This window comes from Macaca nemestrina, chromosome 1 (genome assembly GCF_043159975.1).
Source record: "Macaca nemestrina isolate mMacNem1 chromosome 1, mMacNem.hap1, whole genome shotgun sequence".
NCBI lineage: Eukaryota > Metazoa > Chordata > Mammalia > Primates > Cercopithecidae > Macaca > Macaca nemestrina.
This window is the reverse complement of record NC_092125.1, coordinates 9,494,655-9,509,840: the sequence shown is the minus strand read 5'-3', so window position 1 is coordinate 9,509,840 and position 15,186 is coordinate 9,494,655. Positions and strand designations below refer to the sequence as shown.

The window sequence follows — 15,186 nt, the reverse complement described above, 5'->3', positions numbered from 1 at the left end:
CTGTGTGTCTCACTGTTTTGAAATATTGTCAGCTATTTTCAAAAATAACACGAAAGGACCACAAGGTAATCCTGCTGTTATACTCAAACCTGATGAGACTCTAATGAGTAAATTGGTTCCATTACTCAAGAGGAACATGGACAATTTGAAGAGGGTTTGCAGGATAATCACAAAAATTAATAACCTAACAAAAGGCAGGAAAAGTTATGAAAACTGAAGTGCTTGCCAATAGGAAATTCAATGATCTTTGAACTCAGGAAGAGCTACTTGAGAGAAGATGCTAGTTCCATTTGCTCTTCCTGTAAGGAACAAAACAGACAGCAAACACCAATGTAAAGGCTTTACACTGGAGGAAGGAAACAGTTTCTCCATGGTGAAACTTGGGAAATTGCAGGAGTGGGACCTAAAGAAGATCGTAGCATTTAATTGTTCAAAGGACCTGGCTACAAAGAGGATAGACTTTTTCATCTGTTTGTTTTGGCTTCGGAACATTCTGACCTACATTGATTCTTTAATTTTTCCAACAGTTTCTATGAATTTTGTTCATGCACTTTGTAAATGTACATCTTAAGTGCATTTAGGAGTAAGAAACCGGATCACATGCAGTGTTTGTATCCCTGCTCTGTGTTCATGCACGCCTGTGCTTCCTCCATATTTTCTTCACGCCACTTTGAAGGAAAAGTATGGTGATTGTTACCTTTGGCTCTCTACAAAATCATGGCTACACAGTTCAAAGTAGACTCTCTCCATCCCGTTTTTGTTCATGAGGTTCTAGCAATTCTTAGACTCTTCAGAGTATCATGCTCTGAATTTTGAAACTTCCCAAATTTCTATATTAAAGCCCTAACCCCCAATGCCACTGTATTTGGAGATAATGGATTTTAGGAGGTAATAAAGCGTAAATGAGGCCATAAGCGTAGGATCTCTGTCTCTCTTTTCTCATGCAAAGACCTTGTGAGAAGGTGGCATTCTGCAAGCCAAGGAAGAGAGCCCTAACCAGAAACCAAATTGGCTGAAATGTTGGTCTTGACATTCCCAGTCTCTAGAACTCTGAAAAATAAATGTCTGTTGCTTAAGGCATCCAGTGGCATTTTGTTATGGCAGCCTAAGCAGACTAATATGTAGAGACAAGTTTGCTTCTTTACTGCCATAATTCTATGATTTTTGAGTTGGTTTAATTAGAAGAAACCTTAGAAACTGGAGAGCCTTTCCTTGTAATAGTCTCTATAGAGGTGAGAGGTGGGAAAACTGAAGATAGTGGGAGCAAGGTGAGGGTGGTAGGAAAGGCTGAGGTCAGCCTATAGTTTGACCATGTCTCGTTAGAGTGAAAAGACACCTGGGGTATGCCATACAAGGGAAATGCAGGAATATCCTTTCATTTGGATTCATTTAATGCTTTGGTGATATTAGATTAGGAGATAAATATCTAGGGTTTCCTTCAATTTCATACCCGATGGGGCTTATTTTTCCAATATGAATAAAAGATGTGTTAGCCTCTGGCTAATATGTGAATGACAGAAAACCATATTTCAGAAAGATGATTTCCAATCCCTTTTCTCATAGCAATAATTCATCTATTAGGTACTGTGTGTTGGGATGCCATGAGCATTATGCTGTTTGTATGATATGCAGGCTTCAGACCTTTAGATATCTGTGGAGCTTAAGAGAATTAAAGACAAAAAATAAGCACTCCAAAATGTATAACCTAGTTAAAGGATATTTACATATGTCAAAAATAATTGAGCTCTTCCACCTCTCAAACTTCTTTTATTCATAAAGAATTAGATGATCAATACAAACCTAAAAACTTATGATTGTAATGAAGACAATTTCACAGTATCTTGAGACATGAAGTCAACAATGAGTGCAAGATCCTTCTCTGCCTCACTGTGAAACAAAGCACAAATCATTAGTCACAGGTTCTAGGGAGCTCATCCATTTCAGGCATGTGATTATGCCTCTGCTTCCACACAGTGGCCTTGGGCAAATGAGCCCTCTAAGTTCTGAATCTTTAAAACAAGGCTTGAGGTTCCAAAAAATAAAGAAAGATCTTAGATATTGTTTGGCAGGAAGTGCTTATGAAATGTGAATTCACTCTTGCATCATGGTGAATTAATATTTTTTGGCTGTTTGGTGTTAGTAGAGATGATTTCCCTTCTTCTAATGTAAAAATATTATATTTCATTTTTACCTTAAGGATCAGAGCTTAAAAATCAAAGGGATTAAAATGTTCCATTCTCTTGCCCATTCGTGAACATATGAAAATGGAATTGAATAAAAATTGAGTGATCCTTTGTATTTTAAGATAAACTTAACATCCTAAAATTATCACACTAGTCTTAATCTGCATTTTCAATATAAACAAAAATCAGTATCTTTTATTTTAAAATACCAATAATATGTACAGGTTGTTTTAATACAAACTACACTTTCATTTTTATCAGTCTTTTTTTTTAACCTTTTAGAGTCATATATTTATTTTTCATTGGTGTCTACGCTGCAGACCAAAAACGGAACCATAGAAATGATGCAAGGAAAGATGGAACTGATTATTAAAATGTTTTACTTATTTATTTATTTATTTATTTATTTTGAGATGGAGTCTCGCTCTGTCACCCAGGCTGGAGTGCAGTGGCATGATCTTGGCTCACTGCAAGCTCCGCCTCCCGGGTTCAAGCAATTCTCCTGCCTCAGCCTCCCGAGTACCTGGGACTACAGGCGCGTGCCACCATGCCTGACTAATTTTTTCTATTTTTAGCAGAGATGGGGTTTCACCATATTAGCCAGGATGATGTCTATCTCCTTGACCTCATGATCCACTGCCTCGGCCTCCCAAAGTGCTGGGATTACAGGCGTGACCCACCGTGCCCAGCCATACAATTTTTATACAGAAAATACCATCTTAGTTCTTAACATTTTGTATAGTTTCTTACTATACACAGTACTATACACAGAACAAATTAAAATTGTATTTTGTAGATTGTTATTTAGGAAAATTTAGCTTACTACTTAGACATGTTGGCACATTGATATTACTTGCATATTTATTTTGCTTCACTTTCACAAGGAATCTGGGAGATCTGGAGGGGCCAGTGATTACAACCATCCTCCTTATTTCTCTGTGTTCCGCTATAGTCATTCCCTGGAAAACAATAAAGGCTCACATTCAGTTTATGAGCTTCAGTGATAAAAATGCAAAGTTATGCTATAAGAATTTTTAAAACTATTATTATATTTATATGAACTGATTTTTCCCTTAGAGCACTCATAATTAGAGGAAAGGAAAAGGAAAGGAAACTCATTTAAACAATTGTTTTCAAGAGCCAGAAAAAAAAAATTTCATTAGTTTTGAAATATTGCCGGTTTGCTATTCTGTAATGAGATTTTGAACCAGACTTACACAGTTATTAAACTTTACTTGTTTGGGGAATACACTTGAAAATTTGCACAATTCATGTGCACTAAGTACTTCAAAAGTATGTATCTTGATTTTTTCCCCTTGTTTTAGTGAATGGATTACCTGTATACACATCGTTATATATAGTAGCATTACCGCTGTGTTAAACATCACCTTTTCTTGTATGTATTAACATATTCTCTCCTATGACTGTTATTTACAATACAGAGAACATGTAAGCCAGGGCTTGAAGTTGTAAGACATGATTTCTAGTCTTAACTTTGTTGTTTGCTACATGCCTGGCCTTGGGTGGGACATTTAACCCCCCTAAACTCCAGTTTCTGCATCATTAAAATTGAAATAATGATAGCTGTCCTATGGCTTGTCAGGATATCTTATATCAAAAATCTTATACCCGCCCTGTGACTTGCCAAGAAATCTTATATCAAGGTAAAAAGTGCTATCTTTTGTAAACTGTCATGTACTATAAAAAGTGCTGCCTTTCGTAAACTGTAAAGTACTATGAAAATTCACGCTGTCATCTGAGTGACAGTGTAGGCGTCTTGGCTGAAGCGTGGACACTGGTGCATTTCTCCTAGGGTTCATCACTCCCCTGTCATTTTTACATGCCTAGTGACTTAGGGTAAGATCCTTAAACTGTGTGAGTTTCAATTTCCTCATCTTCAAAATGAGACTTACAAAAACACCCACTTCCCAGGGCCAAAGGACACTTTGAACAATAAAATACATGGAAAACACCTGCAGATGAGCCGGACAGGTAGCCAGCATTAAATAAATAATTAATATGATCTCCTTTAAAGTACACAGATTCAGTAGCACACCGGCACATTTATGTAGCTGGCATTTGTATAGACTCAGAGTAATATGAATTATGTGTCAAAAATATCTTCTATTTTCATCTTTATGATATTTAGTTTTTCTATTAACCGAATAATACACGTTTGCTATAAAGGATCAGAATACACAGAGAAGCCTCAGGACAAAAACAAAAACCAGCCGTATCTAAATAAAATCCTTGCAATTTCCTCTAATTATGACCACTCTATGGGAAAAAAACAGTTCATTAGTAGTAGTTTAAAATTTTTTTGTAGCCCAAGGTTTTTTTTGTTGTTGTTGTTAATCACCAAAGCTTATAACACAAGCTTGAGCCTTTATGATTTTTCAGGGAATAACTATAGCAAGTACAGGGAACTAAGGATGATGATTTTAGTCACTGGCCCCTCAAAATCTCCCAGATTTCTTGTGAACATGAAGTGAAATAAATATGCAAGTAATATCAATATGGCAATATGTCTGATATGGTTTGACTGTGTCCCCACCCAAATCTCATCTTGAATTCCCACGTGGGAGGGAGCTGGTGGGAGGTAATTGAATCATGGGGGCAGGTCTTTCCCATGCTGTTCTCATGATAGTGAAGGAGTCTCATGAGATCTGATGGTTTTATAAGGGCGAGTTTCCCTGCACAAGCTCTCTCTTTGCCTGCTGCCATCCATGCCACATAACTGGCTCCTCCTTGCCTTCCGCTGTGATTGTGAGGCTTCCCCAACCACGTGGAAGTCCAATTAAACCTCTTTCTTTTGTAAATTGCCCAGTCATTGATGAATACAATGCAAAGCAGTAAATTACCCAAATAAAAATCACCATTTAGCATCTTTCAGAAGGAAAAGCATTTGAGCAAAAAATGGTATCAGGGAAAATCAAGGTTCATAGGTGACAAGGATAGAAAGGGGATGGGTTTCAGTGCCAAGAAACCAGTCCCTAAGTACAGACACCCAGCAAAAGAAGAAGAATTCAAGACATGTAAGAGAGAGGGAGGCAACAGATGTTTAAAACTACAGTAGTTTTAAAAAGAACTGAGAATTACTGCACTAGTCCGAAGGCTGAACAGCTAAAACCTGTGGCCTTGCTTAGGGTAGAGTTACAGTGGTTTCCCCATTGCCTCCCATAGTATTTGGCCACTTTGCTGGCAGGATTGTTTCCAAAGTGGTTTGTAGAGAGGTCTAGAGGTACACATAGAAACCACCTTCCAGTTCTTTCTTCAAAACATAGAAGTAAAATAGGAAAGATAACAATTCCCTGAATCATTTTCTTCATACTTGTGGCATCGAAAACCACTGTCCTGGTAGATGACGAGAGAGAGCTGGCAGCATAGAAAAGTAAGGGAGGAAAGGTGACTACATTTCAGGTATATGGCTTTATGCAGACAGAATGGAGAATTATTCATACACAGAAGCAATTTTTAAAAAGAGATTCTGAGAAAGAACTGACAAGCCAAGTTTGTTAAATTCGTTTTCTAAAAACAGGCATTAAAAGGTAATTATTATTTTGTAAAACTGTGTGCCATGGCAGGTATTATGAATGCTGTGATGTCTATACTTGACATTACTACATAATTAAGACTAGATTATTTCAAATCTTGAGAAATCACTCTCCTATTTCCTTCTCAAAGGTCATTATTTCCAAGTCATTAGTCTAAAAAGAAATATTAGAGTACTTGAATAGCATATAGGAAAGAAGCTTACATGTTTAAAGCAGATTTATTCTTTAGATGCTGCAGGAATTTAATTTACAATTGTGGACCTCTCAAAAGGCAGGAAAATGCATATCTGATATCTCGGCATTCTAGAATTCTACTCCAACACTTCATCTACAAAGAGTGAAAGTGAATCAATTACTTTTCTCGTTTTCTGGAAGTAAAATACTTAACACTATAAGACTATTAAATTGATCAGTGGTGCATAGCATTTCAGATATAATAAATGTATTAATAACATGCTTCCAGTCAAGCATATACACTTTTGGCAAAAGTCAATTCTTCCAAATATCAAAGGCTGATTTTCCCATGGTCGCCCATTGTGTACAGCTGCCTGTCTTACTGCAGAAACATTGAGTTTAATAAACGCTTACTGAGGGACAACCATGTGTCTTCTCAGCTCTGACCAAGGTATACAGGTGCCGTCTCTCCACATGAGCAGGATCTGGGTTGTCTGTGTCCTTCTTGCCTCACAGATCCACTTACACTTCAAAAGTAATAAAATAGTCTCTGAGTTCATTCTTTTTGATGAGTTGACATGCAAGTATGTTCTCACAAACTTACTTCTTTTAGCACAATTCTAAAACTGTATATACATTTTTACTAAAACCTGGAAAGTAAAGAGTTTTAAAAAGAAGAAAAAAATGAGGCCTTCATAGTTTGTTGTACTGAGTCAACCACAGTTAACGTATTGGCATTTTTCTTTGAAGACTTTTTTTTCCTAAGTTTTTCTCTTTTTTAAATTTTTATTTATTTTTTATTATTATTATACTTTAAGTTCTAGGGTACATGTGCGTAACGTGCAGGTTAGTTACATATGTATACTTGTGCCATGTTGCTGTGCTGCACCCATCAACTCGTCAGCACCCATCAGCTCGTCATTTACATCAGGTATAACTCCCAATGCAATCCCTCCCCCCTCCCCCCTCCCCCCTCCCCATGATAGGCCCCGGTGTGTGATGTTCCCCTTCCCGAGTCCAAGTGATATCATTGTTCAGTTCCCACCTATGAGTGAGAACATGCGGTGTTTGGTTTTCTGTTCTTGTGATAGTTTGCTAAGAATGATGGTTTCCAGCTGCATCCATGTCCCTACAAAGGACACAAACTCATCCTTTTTGATGGCTGCATAGTATTCCATGGTGTATATGTGCCACATTTTCTTAATCCAGTCTGTCACTGATGGACATTTGGGTTGATTCCAAGTCTTTTCTATTGTGAATAGTGCCGCAATAAACATATGTGTGCATGTGTCTTTATAGCAGCATGATTTATAATCCTTTGGGTATATACCCAGTAATGGGATGGCTGGGTCATATGGTACATCTAATAATATTGCATGTGTTGTTTCTGTATTCTTATTTCATGTATTAAAAGTATGTTCTGTTTTACTACATAGTTTTGCAAAACTCATTTTTGAGTAGTATTATGGACTGAATTGTATTCCTCCAAAACACATATGTTGAAGCCTAACTCCCAGTGTGACGGTATTTGGGGAGGGGACTTTTGGGAGGTGATTACCCTTAGATGAGGTCCAATAGGATTAGTGCCTTGGTCCAATGCCTTCTTATAAGGGATTAGAGGCCTTATAAAAAGAGATAGCTATCTCTCTTTGTCTTTTCCTTCACGCTTGCACAAAGAAGAGGTCATGTGAAAATGTGTTGAGAAGGTGGCTGTATTTGCCAAGTGACAAGAACCTTCACCAGGAATTGAATGGGCTAGCATCTTGATCTTGGACTTCCCAGACTCCAGAGCTATGAGAGATAAATTTCTCTTGCTTGAGTCATCCGATCTATGGTATTTTGTTACAGCAGCTTGAGCAGACTAAGACAAGTGGCTGTATCATGTGTTGTTTAATTATTTCTGATTGTTCATAACAATAAAATTAGGATATATGTCTTCGTGCATAAAGTATTTTTGTGTATTCCACATTACTTCCTTTGTGTAAATTCTCAGAAGTGGAATTATTTGATAAAACCTAGGAATACTGACTAAATGTTTACAGATTAGTTATAACAGATTGCATACCCAAAAGAATAAGGAAAACATATCTCTGAAACCTAACAGCATTGAACCTGAAAATGTGACCAAAACTCTCTAAATTATTAGTTAGAATATCAGAACTATATTTGATAACAGCCTCAGGAAAATAGGGAAGAAAATTAGTTTATTTTCTGTTGTCTTTACTTTTTTTCTAGTCTTAATTTTCATTATATTCAGCAGAATTCATTTTCTTTCACTCTGGAAGGAAAAATAAACCTGAATTTCTATGCCTTCAGATGTTTAATTCATTATTTTTTTCTCATGGAAGAAAGGTGATATCTGATAAAGAGATCCTCATAAAAGAAATATTAAATAACAGCTACTGGGCTCTTTGGTCATCAGCTTGTATACCTTTCTATCAAGGTACCAGTGTTCCCTTGTATTCCTTCATTCTTGAGAATTGGCTGTGATATAATGTTAGAATCTTAGCTTTGAAAAGGATCTTGGGGCTATCAACCTCACACCCGTCTAATATATGCCATTCCCTCTGTAACATCTTCAGCAGGTATCCATTTAATGTCAGCACGAGTACATTAAGTGACAAGGAGCTCGCTATTTCGCAAGTCAGTCTATTTACAGATATTCTTCTTTGACCTTTGGAAAATTGCTCTAAAAAGCAAGTCCCAAACTCTGAAACTTCTATGAGTTAATGCTGGTACTGCTTTCTGACAGAATTACGAAGAACAAATCTAATTCCACTTTCACTTCATAACCCCTCAGAACTTTGGAAAGAGCTATCAAACAAGCCTTTTCCTAGGTAAATGTTATCTGTTCATACCCTGTCCCCTACAGGATATGCCTTTGAGTCCTACTGGCATCTTAATGGGCATATTCCTATTGCAGACAGTCATGTACCTGTAGCCCACAGACTCATTTTTGGTCCTTGAGTGTTTGGGAGGAAAATTAAGAAAGATGTGTGGGACGTTATTTCTTTAGTTTGGCACACTCCTCCTATTTTCTTACTTAAGAAGTGTTTCCTTATCTAAGTTACCTAGCGGCTTTGGGAAGTTTTTCAGTTTGTAATTTGTGTCTGAAAGGGCAGCTCCTGTCTATCATTCTACCCTGAACATGCCTGATCTCATCTGAAAGGGCAACTCCCTTGACTAAACCCATACTGTAGATATGATGTGAACAGCCTGGAGGAAAAGAGCTACCGGCTCCCTTATCCTAACTATATTCCACTAATGATTAAAACCCATGTGATGCTTTTATCAGTTGTTTCTACCCTTTACTCTTATTTACCCTTCAGTTGTCTTCTTAATAATAACTAAAGTTCCTAAGATATTTTCTGACTGATTGGCAATCCAGTTGACTAAAGTTCTCCACTCTCTTTTACTTGTGCAGTTAATTTTTTGAACCTAAGCATAGAACTTTGTACATAGTACCACTGACCATCATCTTCCTAAAGTCAGTTCAGCTAGGCAGAATTTTAAAGACTTTTTGGTCCTCGTTCTACCAGTTCTTCATGGGATTGTGTGGTGTGCAGACAGCCTTCTCTCTCTAGCATGTACTGATCAACTAATGAGCAAGACCAGACAGAGGGGTGCCAGAGGCACGGCACTGAAAACCTTTCTGTTTCCCTCTGGGTCCTCCGTGCTTCTTTCTCTTCTTTGAATCTTTCCTCATTCACCAAGACTTGTCACCAAGGTGTGCAAGGTCTGTCCTTAAAATGGCTGTCAAGTTCTCCTCTGCGTTCTCATGATTGACAGCTGTTCCTCATCAAATTAGGCCTAGAGTTGTGCCGGTAATCACTTAGCTCAGCTAGCTGGCTCTTACCTCTCACGTTCTCATCCATCCTGCATAACATTGCCTGATCATTTTCCCAAGATGTCACATTCATCACGTCTCTTCTGCTCCTGATCTTTAGACTCCAGTTAGAAATGCAGATCCCTCTGTGTAGAGTGCATTGACTCAGTCATCTCCTTCCTTCCTAACCCACCCAGTGTTCTATGCAGCCTGGACTCCGATCGCCATAGGGATGTTTGCTCCTTCTCACCCCATTCCTTGCTCATGCTATTCCTTCCATCCGGAATATTCCTGACTCTCCTTATCAGCTATCCAAATCTTATCTACTCTTTAAAGGCCAGATTTAAACCTCTTTTTCTCCATGGAATTTATTTGCTTCTGTTTATGTTAATCACTCTAAGTCAACTCCTAATGTCTAGACAATAATTTTTCTATTAACATTATCACTTTATAGTTCTAGTCATGTCAAGCTTCTTCTGGGCTGCAGGGAAATTTCCTCAAGGAGAGGCAATTTCATTCAATGCTTTGGTAGAAACCATTTTTCCTCAGATAGCATTAAACAGATGGTTGATGCTTGGCAAATGTTGCTGCTCTTTGGTTGACTTATTTACCTTTTAAAGGGAGGTAGTACTTAAATTTGTCACTATTCTTGGAATTTCAACTTGAGGATAACATTTTGGGGCAATTAACCTATGCCCAGCCATTGTAACAGTATTCTGAAGAGCTGCCTACTTGCCCCCAGAACATGGGTGTTTTGGATTCAGTTCTGGCATTTATATCAAGGGAGGGCGCTGCCGTTAGTTCTGGTTTTAAAAATACTGTACACAATTTCTTCCCTTTACTGAACAATCTCTCTCTGGGTGCTACTCTGAGCTAACTTTCACAAATGCTCATTTCACTTATAGATCTAGAAAGGTAATCATTATCATTTTCCCTTCCCAAATAAAAACTTTAGTATCATAATAGCTTGTAGACATTTTCTGTCTGGCATATTAAATTAATGTCCACCATTTACAAAAATAAAATTCACCCTTCACTTTGATTTTTTTTTTTCCCCAGACAGAGTCTCACTCTGTTGCTCAGGCTGGAGTGAGTGCAGTGGTGTGATCTCAGCTCACTGCAGCCTCTACCTCTTGGGTTCAAGTGATTCTCATGCCTCAGCATCCTGAGTAGCTAGGATTACAGGCATGTGCCACCATTTAATACGACTTTAAGAAACAAATATAATTCACTTAGTTATATATGTCTGTGCGGACCTGAGTTCCCATTCAAAGAAAGTAGCCTGTTACAGGTAACTTTGTTTGTGTGTCCTGATGTATAGTATATTTATTTTAGCAACATTTATAATCTATAAGAGATACTATGTGCAAATTGATAACATTTTTAAGTGCTTCCCAAATCCCACACACTGCTATTCCACTCTCCCTTGTCAAATATTGTTAAAATTAATTCAAAGTTGTATCACCACCCCAGAAATATACTGATTAGGCCCCCAACTATGGGCTTTATGGCAGTGGGCTTGATATTCTAAAAAGAGAGGAACATTGATAAGCCGTACTTTTATTCTTCCGGGAAATTCTTTTTTGCTTAATTATCTTGTAAGTTCATGTCAGTTTCTTGTTCCTCGGGTAACAGAGGAAGTTCCTAAGTTGTCAGGAGATTGCATGTCCCCACACACTAAAATCCTCTGAGCTGGATGATTCAGCTTTCACTACTGCTGTGTCTGTGGACCAAAAAGCAAAATGTGAGTCAATTCCAGGTTCCGTCACCTTTGGGAGTTGCCATGTAAAGGAAAACATAGAAGATTAATGTTATTATTCTGATTTTATGTTGTTTTTTGTTGTTGTTGTTTTGTTTTTTTGTTTTTTTGGGGGTTTTTTTGTGTTTGTTTTTGTTTTTTTTTTTTTTTTTTTGAGACGGAGTTTCCCTCTGTCGCCCAGGCTGGAGTGCAGTGGTGTGATGTCGGCTCACTGCAAGCTCCGCCTCCCAGGTTCACACCATTCTCCTGCCTCAGCTGCCCGAGTAGCTGGGACTACAGGTGCCCGCCACCACGCCCGGCTAATTTTTTGTATGTTTAGTAGAGACGGGGTTTCACCGTGTTGGCCAGGATGGTCTCCATCTCCTGACCTTGTGATACACCCGCCTTGGCCTCCCAAAGTGCTGGGATTACAGGCGTGGGCCACTGTGCCAGGCTGATTTTATTTTGTTTTGAGGAGAAGCGTGAGAAATGGCTACCATACAAATCAAGAAATTCATAAAGGCAAACAGTTGATGACTGTCACCTAAGAATCTGTTATTTTCTTTTATCCTTTCCCCAAGACATATGCCCTCTAACATAAGCATTAAAATCAAATTATATAATTCTGAAAAAACCTGGTCTCAAAGCTTTAGGATAAAAATTGTTTAATCAAATTGTAACACAAATTGAGAAATATCATTAAAGTGATAATGCCATCCTGTAAGAATTGCTAAATCTACTTGAAGTTTGTGTTTGATTCACTCTATTCAGAATTGCTTGCATCTGCAAATTACTGATATCAGTAAAGTTAATTGAACACCCACTCTGTGTCGGGTTTTAGAGACATAAAGGCAAATAGAATGTAGATTCTATTCCTGAGGAGTAAAATATAATGGAGGAAGCAGACATGTAACCAGTAACTTCAACCAAAGGATAATCAGAAAACACTCTGAGTGAAAGGGCAATGGGAAACACAGATTTATTTGTTTATTAATTCATGCAGGAACATCTCATTTTTATGTCAAGTTTGACATTTCAACTGGAAAGAGCTGGAATAACTTTGGAGAAGTAGTCCTTTGGGAAGGTAATACACATTTATCCTGTGGAGTTTTTATGCAGGTCACAAAGAGGCTTTATCCAGCTTGGTGCATTTTAAAGAAAGATTGTTTAGGGAAGTTTCTGAAATGCCCCTTTACAGCTCTTTTGGAAATAGTCTACACTGGCTGTGATTTTTGCACAAAGAACATTGAAGATAATTCAGGCAAAAAGAGCAGAAAGAGCTGCACGTAGGAATCAACCACAGGTACAGTAGTGTTAAAGTGGGCCTGCATCATACACGCATTGAGAGGTGTGGAATAAAGCAGTGTTGAAGAGCTGACCTTGGAAATGATACATGTGTGGGGAATTCATTCTTTATTTAACTCATAAATTAGTCAAAGAAGAATTATTGCCAAGACTGTGACTTGAAGTTTTGTATTGATGAAAAAAGAAGGAGGGGAGGAAATCTGGTGAACCAGATCCAGGAAGAAGAGAAGAGAATAAATATATGTATGTTTTAGTTTCTTGTCACAGAAGGAGGAACACGGGTCACAGCAACCTTTTTCACAAGTAGGTAGGTCCCTCTTATGCAATTTAAGTAATGAAACAAATATTAAATCTCTTCTCTGTGCAGGGTGCTGTGGTCAGCATCATGAGTAATACAAGAAGGAGGAAAGGTTAGCCCTTCCTCCAAGGGACGAGGCTTATTTTTTACCAGAAGATAAGATGTGTATACATGTAACAGCAATGCAGGGAAAGATATATTAATATTTATAATAAAGATGCAAATAGAGCTAGAGGGATCTTAGAGGAATACATTTATTCTAATAAGGGTTATGGCAGAATTTATGTGAAAGTCTTCTTTGGGCTAAGTGATAATCGGAAATTCTATCGGCATGCATGGAAAGGAAAGACAATCCAAATTAAAGAAATATAAAATGTCTGGGTGTGATGGGTTCATGCCCACAGTCCCAGCACTTGGGGAGGCCAAGACAGGAGGATGACTTAAGGCCAGGAGTTTGAGGCCAGCCTGGACAACACAATGAGACCCTGTCTCTACAATAAAATAAAAATAAATAAATAGCCAGGTGTGTTGGCATGCACCTGTAGTCTCAGCTACTTGGGAAGCTGAGGCAGGAGGATCACTTGAGCTCAGAAGGTCGAGGTTACAGTGAGCTATGGTCATGACACTGCACTCCAGCCTGGGCAGCAGAGCAAGACCCTGACTCAAAATAAAAAAGAAAAAGTATGAAAAGAAGAAAGTATGGAACATAGTTGGGGAAAAGCAAATAGCTGTATCTGAGCACAGTAGACTCATGATGCTGTCTTCTACTATAACTGCCTTTACTTTTCTCATAAAAGTTGAAAAATACCATTTTGCCATGTGTGCATTAATTTGCTAGGGTTATTGTAACAAAGTAGCAGAGAATGGAAGGCCTAAACAACAGAAACTTACTGCTTCACAGTTCTGGAGGCAGGATTGGCTCCTCCTCACGGCTGTGAAGGAGAATCTGTTCCATGTCTGCCTCCTGCCTTCTGGGGGCTGCTGGCAATCTTTGTAGTTCCTTGGTTTGTAGATGAATCTCTCTTCTGCCTTCGTCTTCATATGGCGTTCTCTCTATGTTCTCCCTATGTCTCTGTGTCCAAATGTCCCCTTTTTTAATTTTTTTATTTTATCTATTTTATTTTTTAAGATGTAGTCTCACCCTGTCACCCAGGCTAGAGTGTAGTGGTGCGATCTTGGCTCACTGCAAGCTCTGCCTCCCAGGTTCATTCTCCAGCCTCAGCCTCCCAAGTAGCTGGGACTACAGGCACCCACCATCACGCCTGGTTAATTTTTTGTATTTTTAGTAGAGACGGGGTTTCACCGTGTTAGCCAGGATGGTCTCTATCTCCTGACCTCACCTGCCTCGGCCTCCCAAAGTGCTGGGATTACAGGTGTGAGCCACCGTGCCCGGCCCAAATGTCCCCTTCTTATAAGAACACTAGTGATAATGGATTAAGGCCACTCTAATGGCCTCATTTTAAGGTGATTACCTCTATAAGGACCCTATCTTTATAGGAAAGGGAAAATTAACCCGTATGAGGATATAAAGAAGAGAAAATGACTTTTAGGCTGGCAAATAGATTCACTATATATATACACACACACACACACACACACACATATATGTGTGTGTGTGTGTGTATATATATATATTTATCAAATAGCCTTGATGTTCAACATAAAGAATAGAGACATTATTCTAGGCAATGGAGCTCCATGGCCAATGTATACAAGATGATAAAATTACCTTGGAATACTAAGTAAGCTTTTATATACAACTGAGATGCAAAGTTGTAAAACAAATGATAAAGGTAGATAAGATTGAAAATAAAAGAGAAGAATTAAATATCATAAGTCTGATGAGGAGCTTGGATGTCAAGGAGAATGGTTATCATTTATTTAGATTATTTTAATTTGTTTTTTAATAAATTACTAAATTATTTTATGTTATATTTATATGTTACATTATATGTGAATTATAAATAATTCATGATATGCAAGTAAATTATAATAAATACAATGATATATATTATATATAGTGAATATACAATAAAATATAATAAACATGCATTATTATAATTTATAATTATGTTATTACATTCTAAATATTTAGAAAATTATTTGTA

At 37.8% G+C, this 15,186-nt stretch overlaps 1 protein-coding gene across 11 annotated transcripts in view; it reads left to right on the top strand.

Moving 5' to 3' along the window:
- LOC105474633 (cholinergic receptor muscarinic 3) overlaps positions 1-15,186 on the top strand; it is a 527,334-nt gene that overhangs the window by 296,498 nt on the left and 215,650 nt on the right. The window lies entirely within an intron of this gene.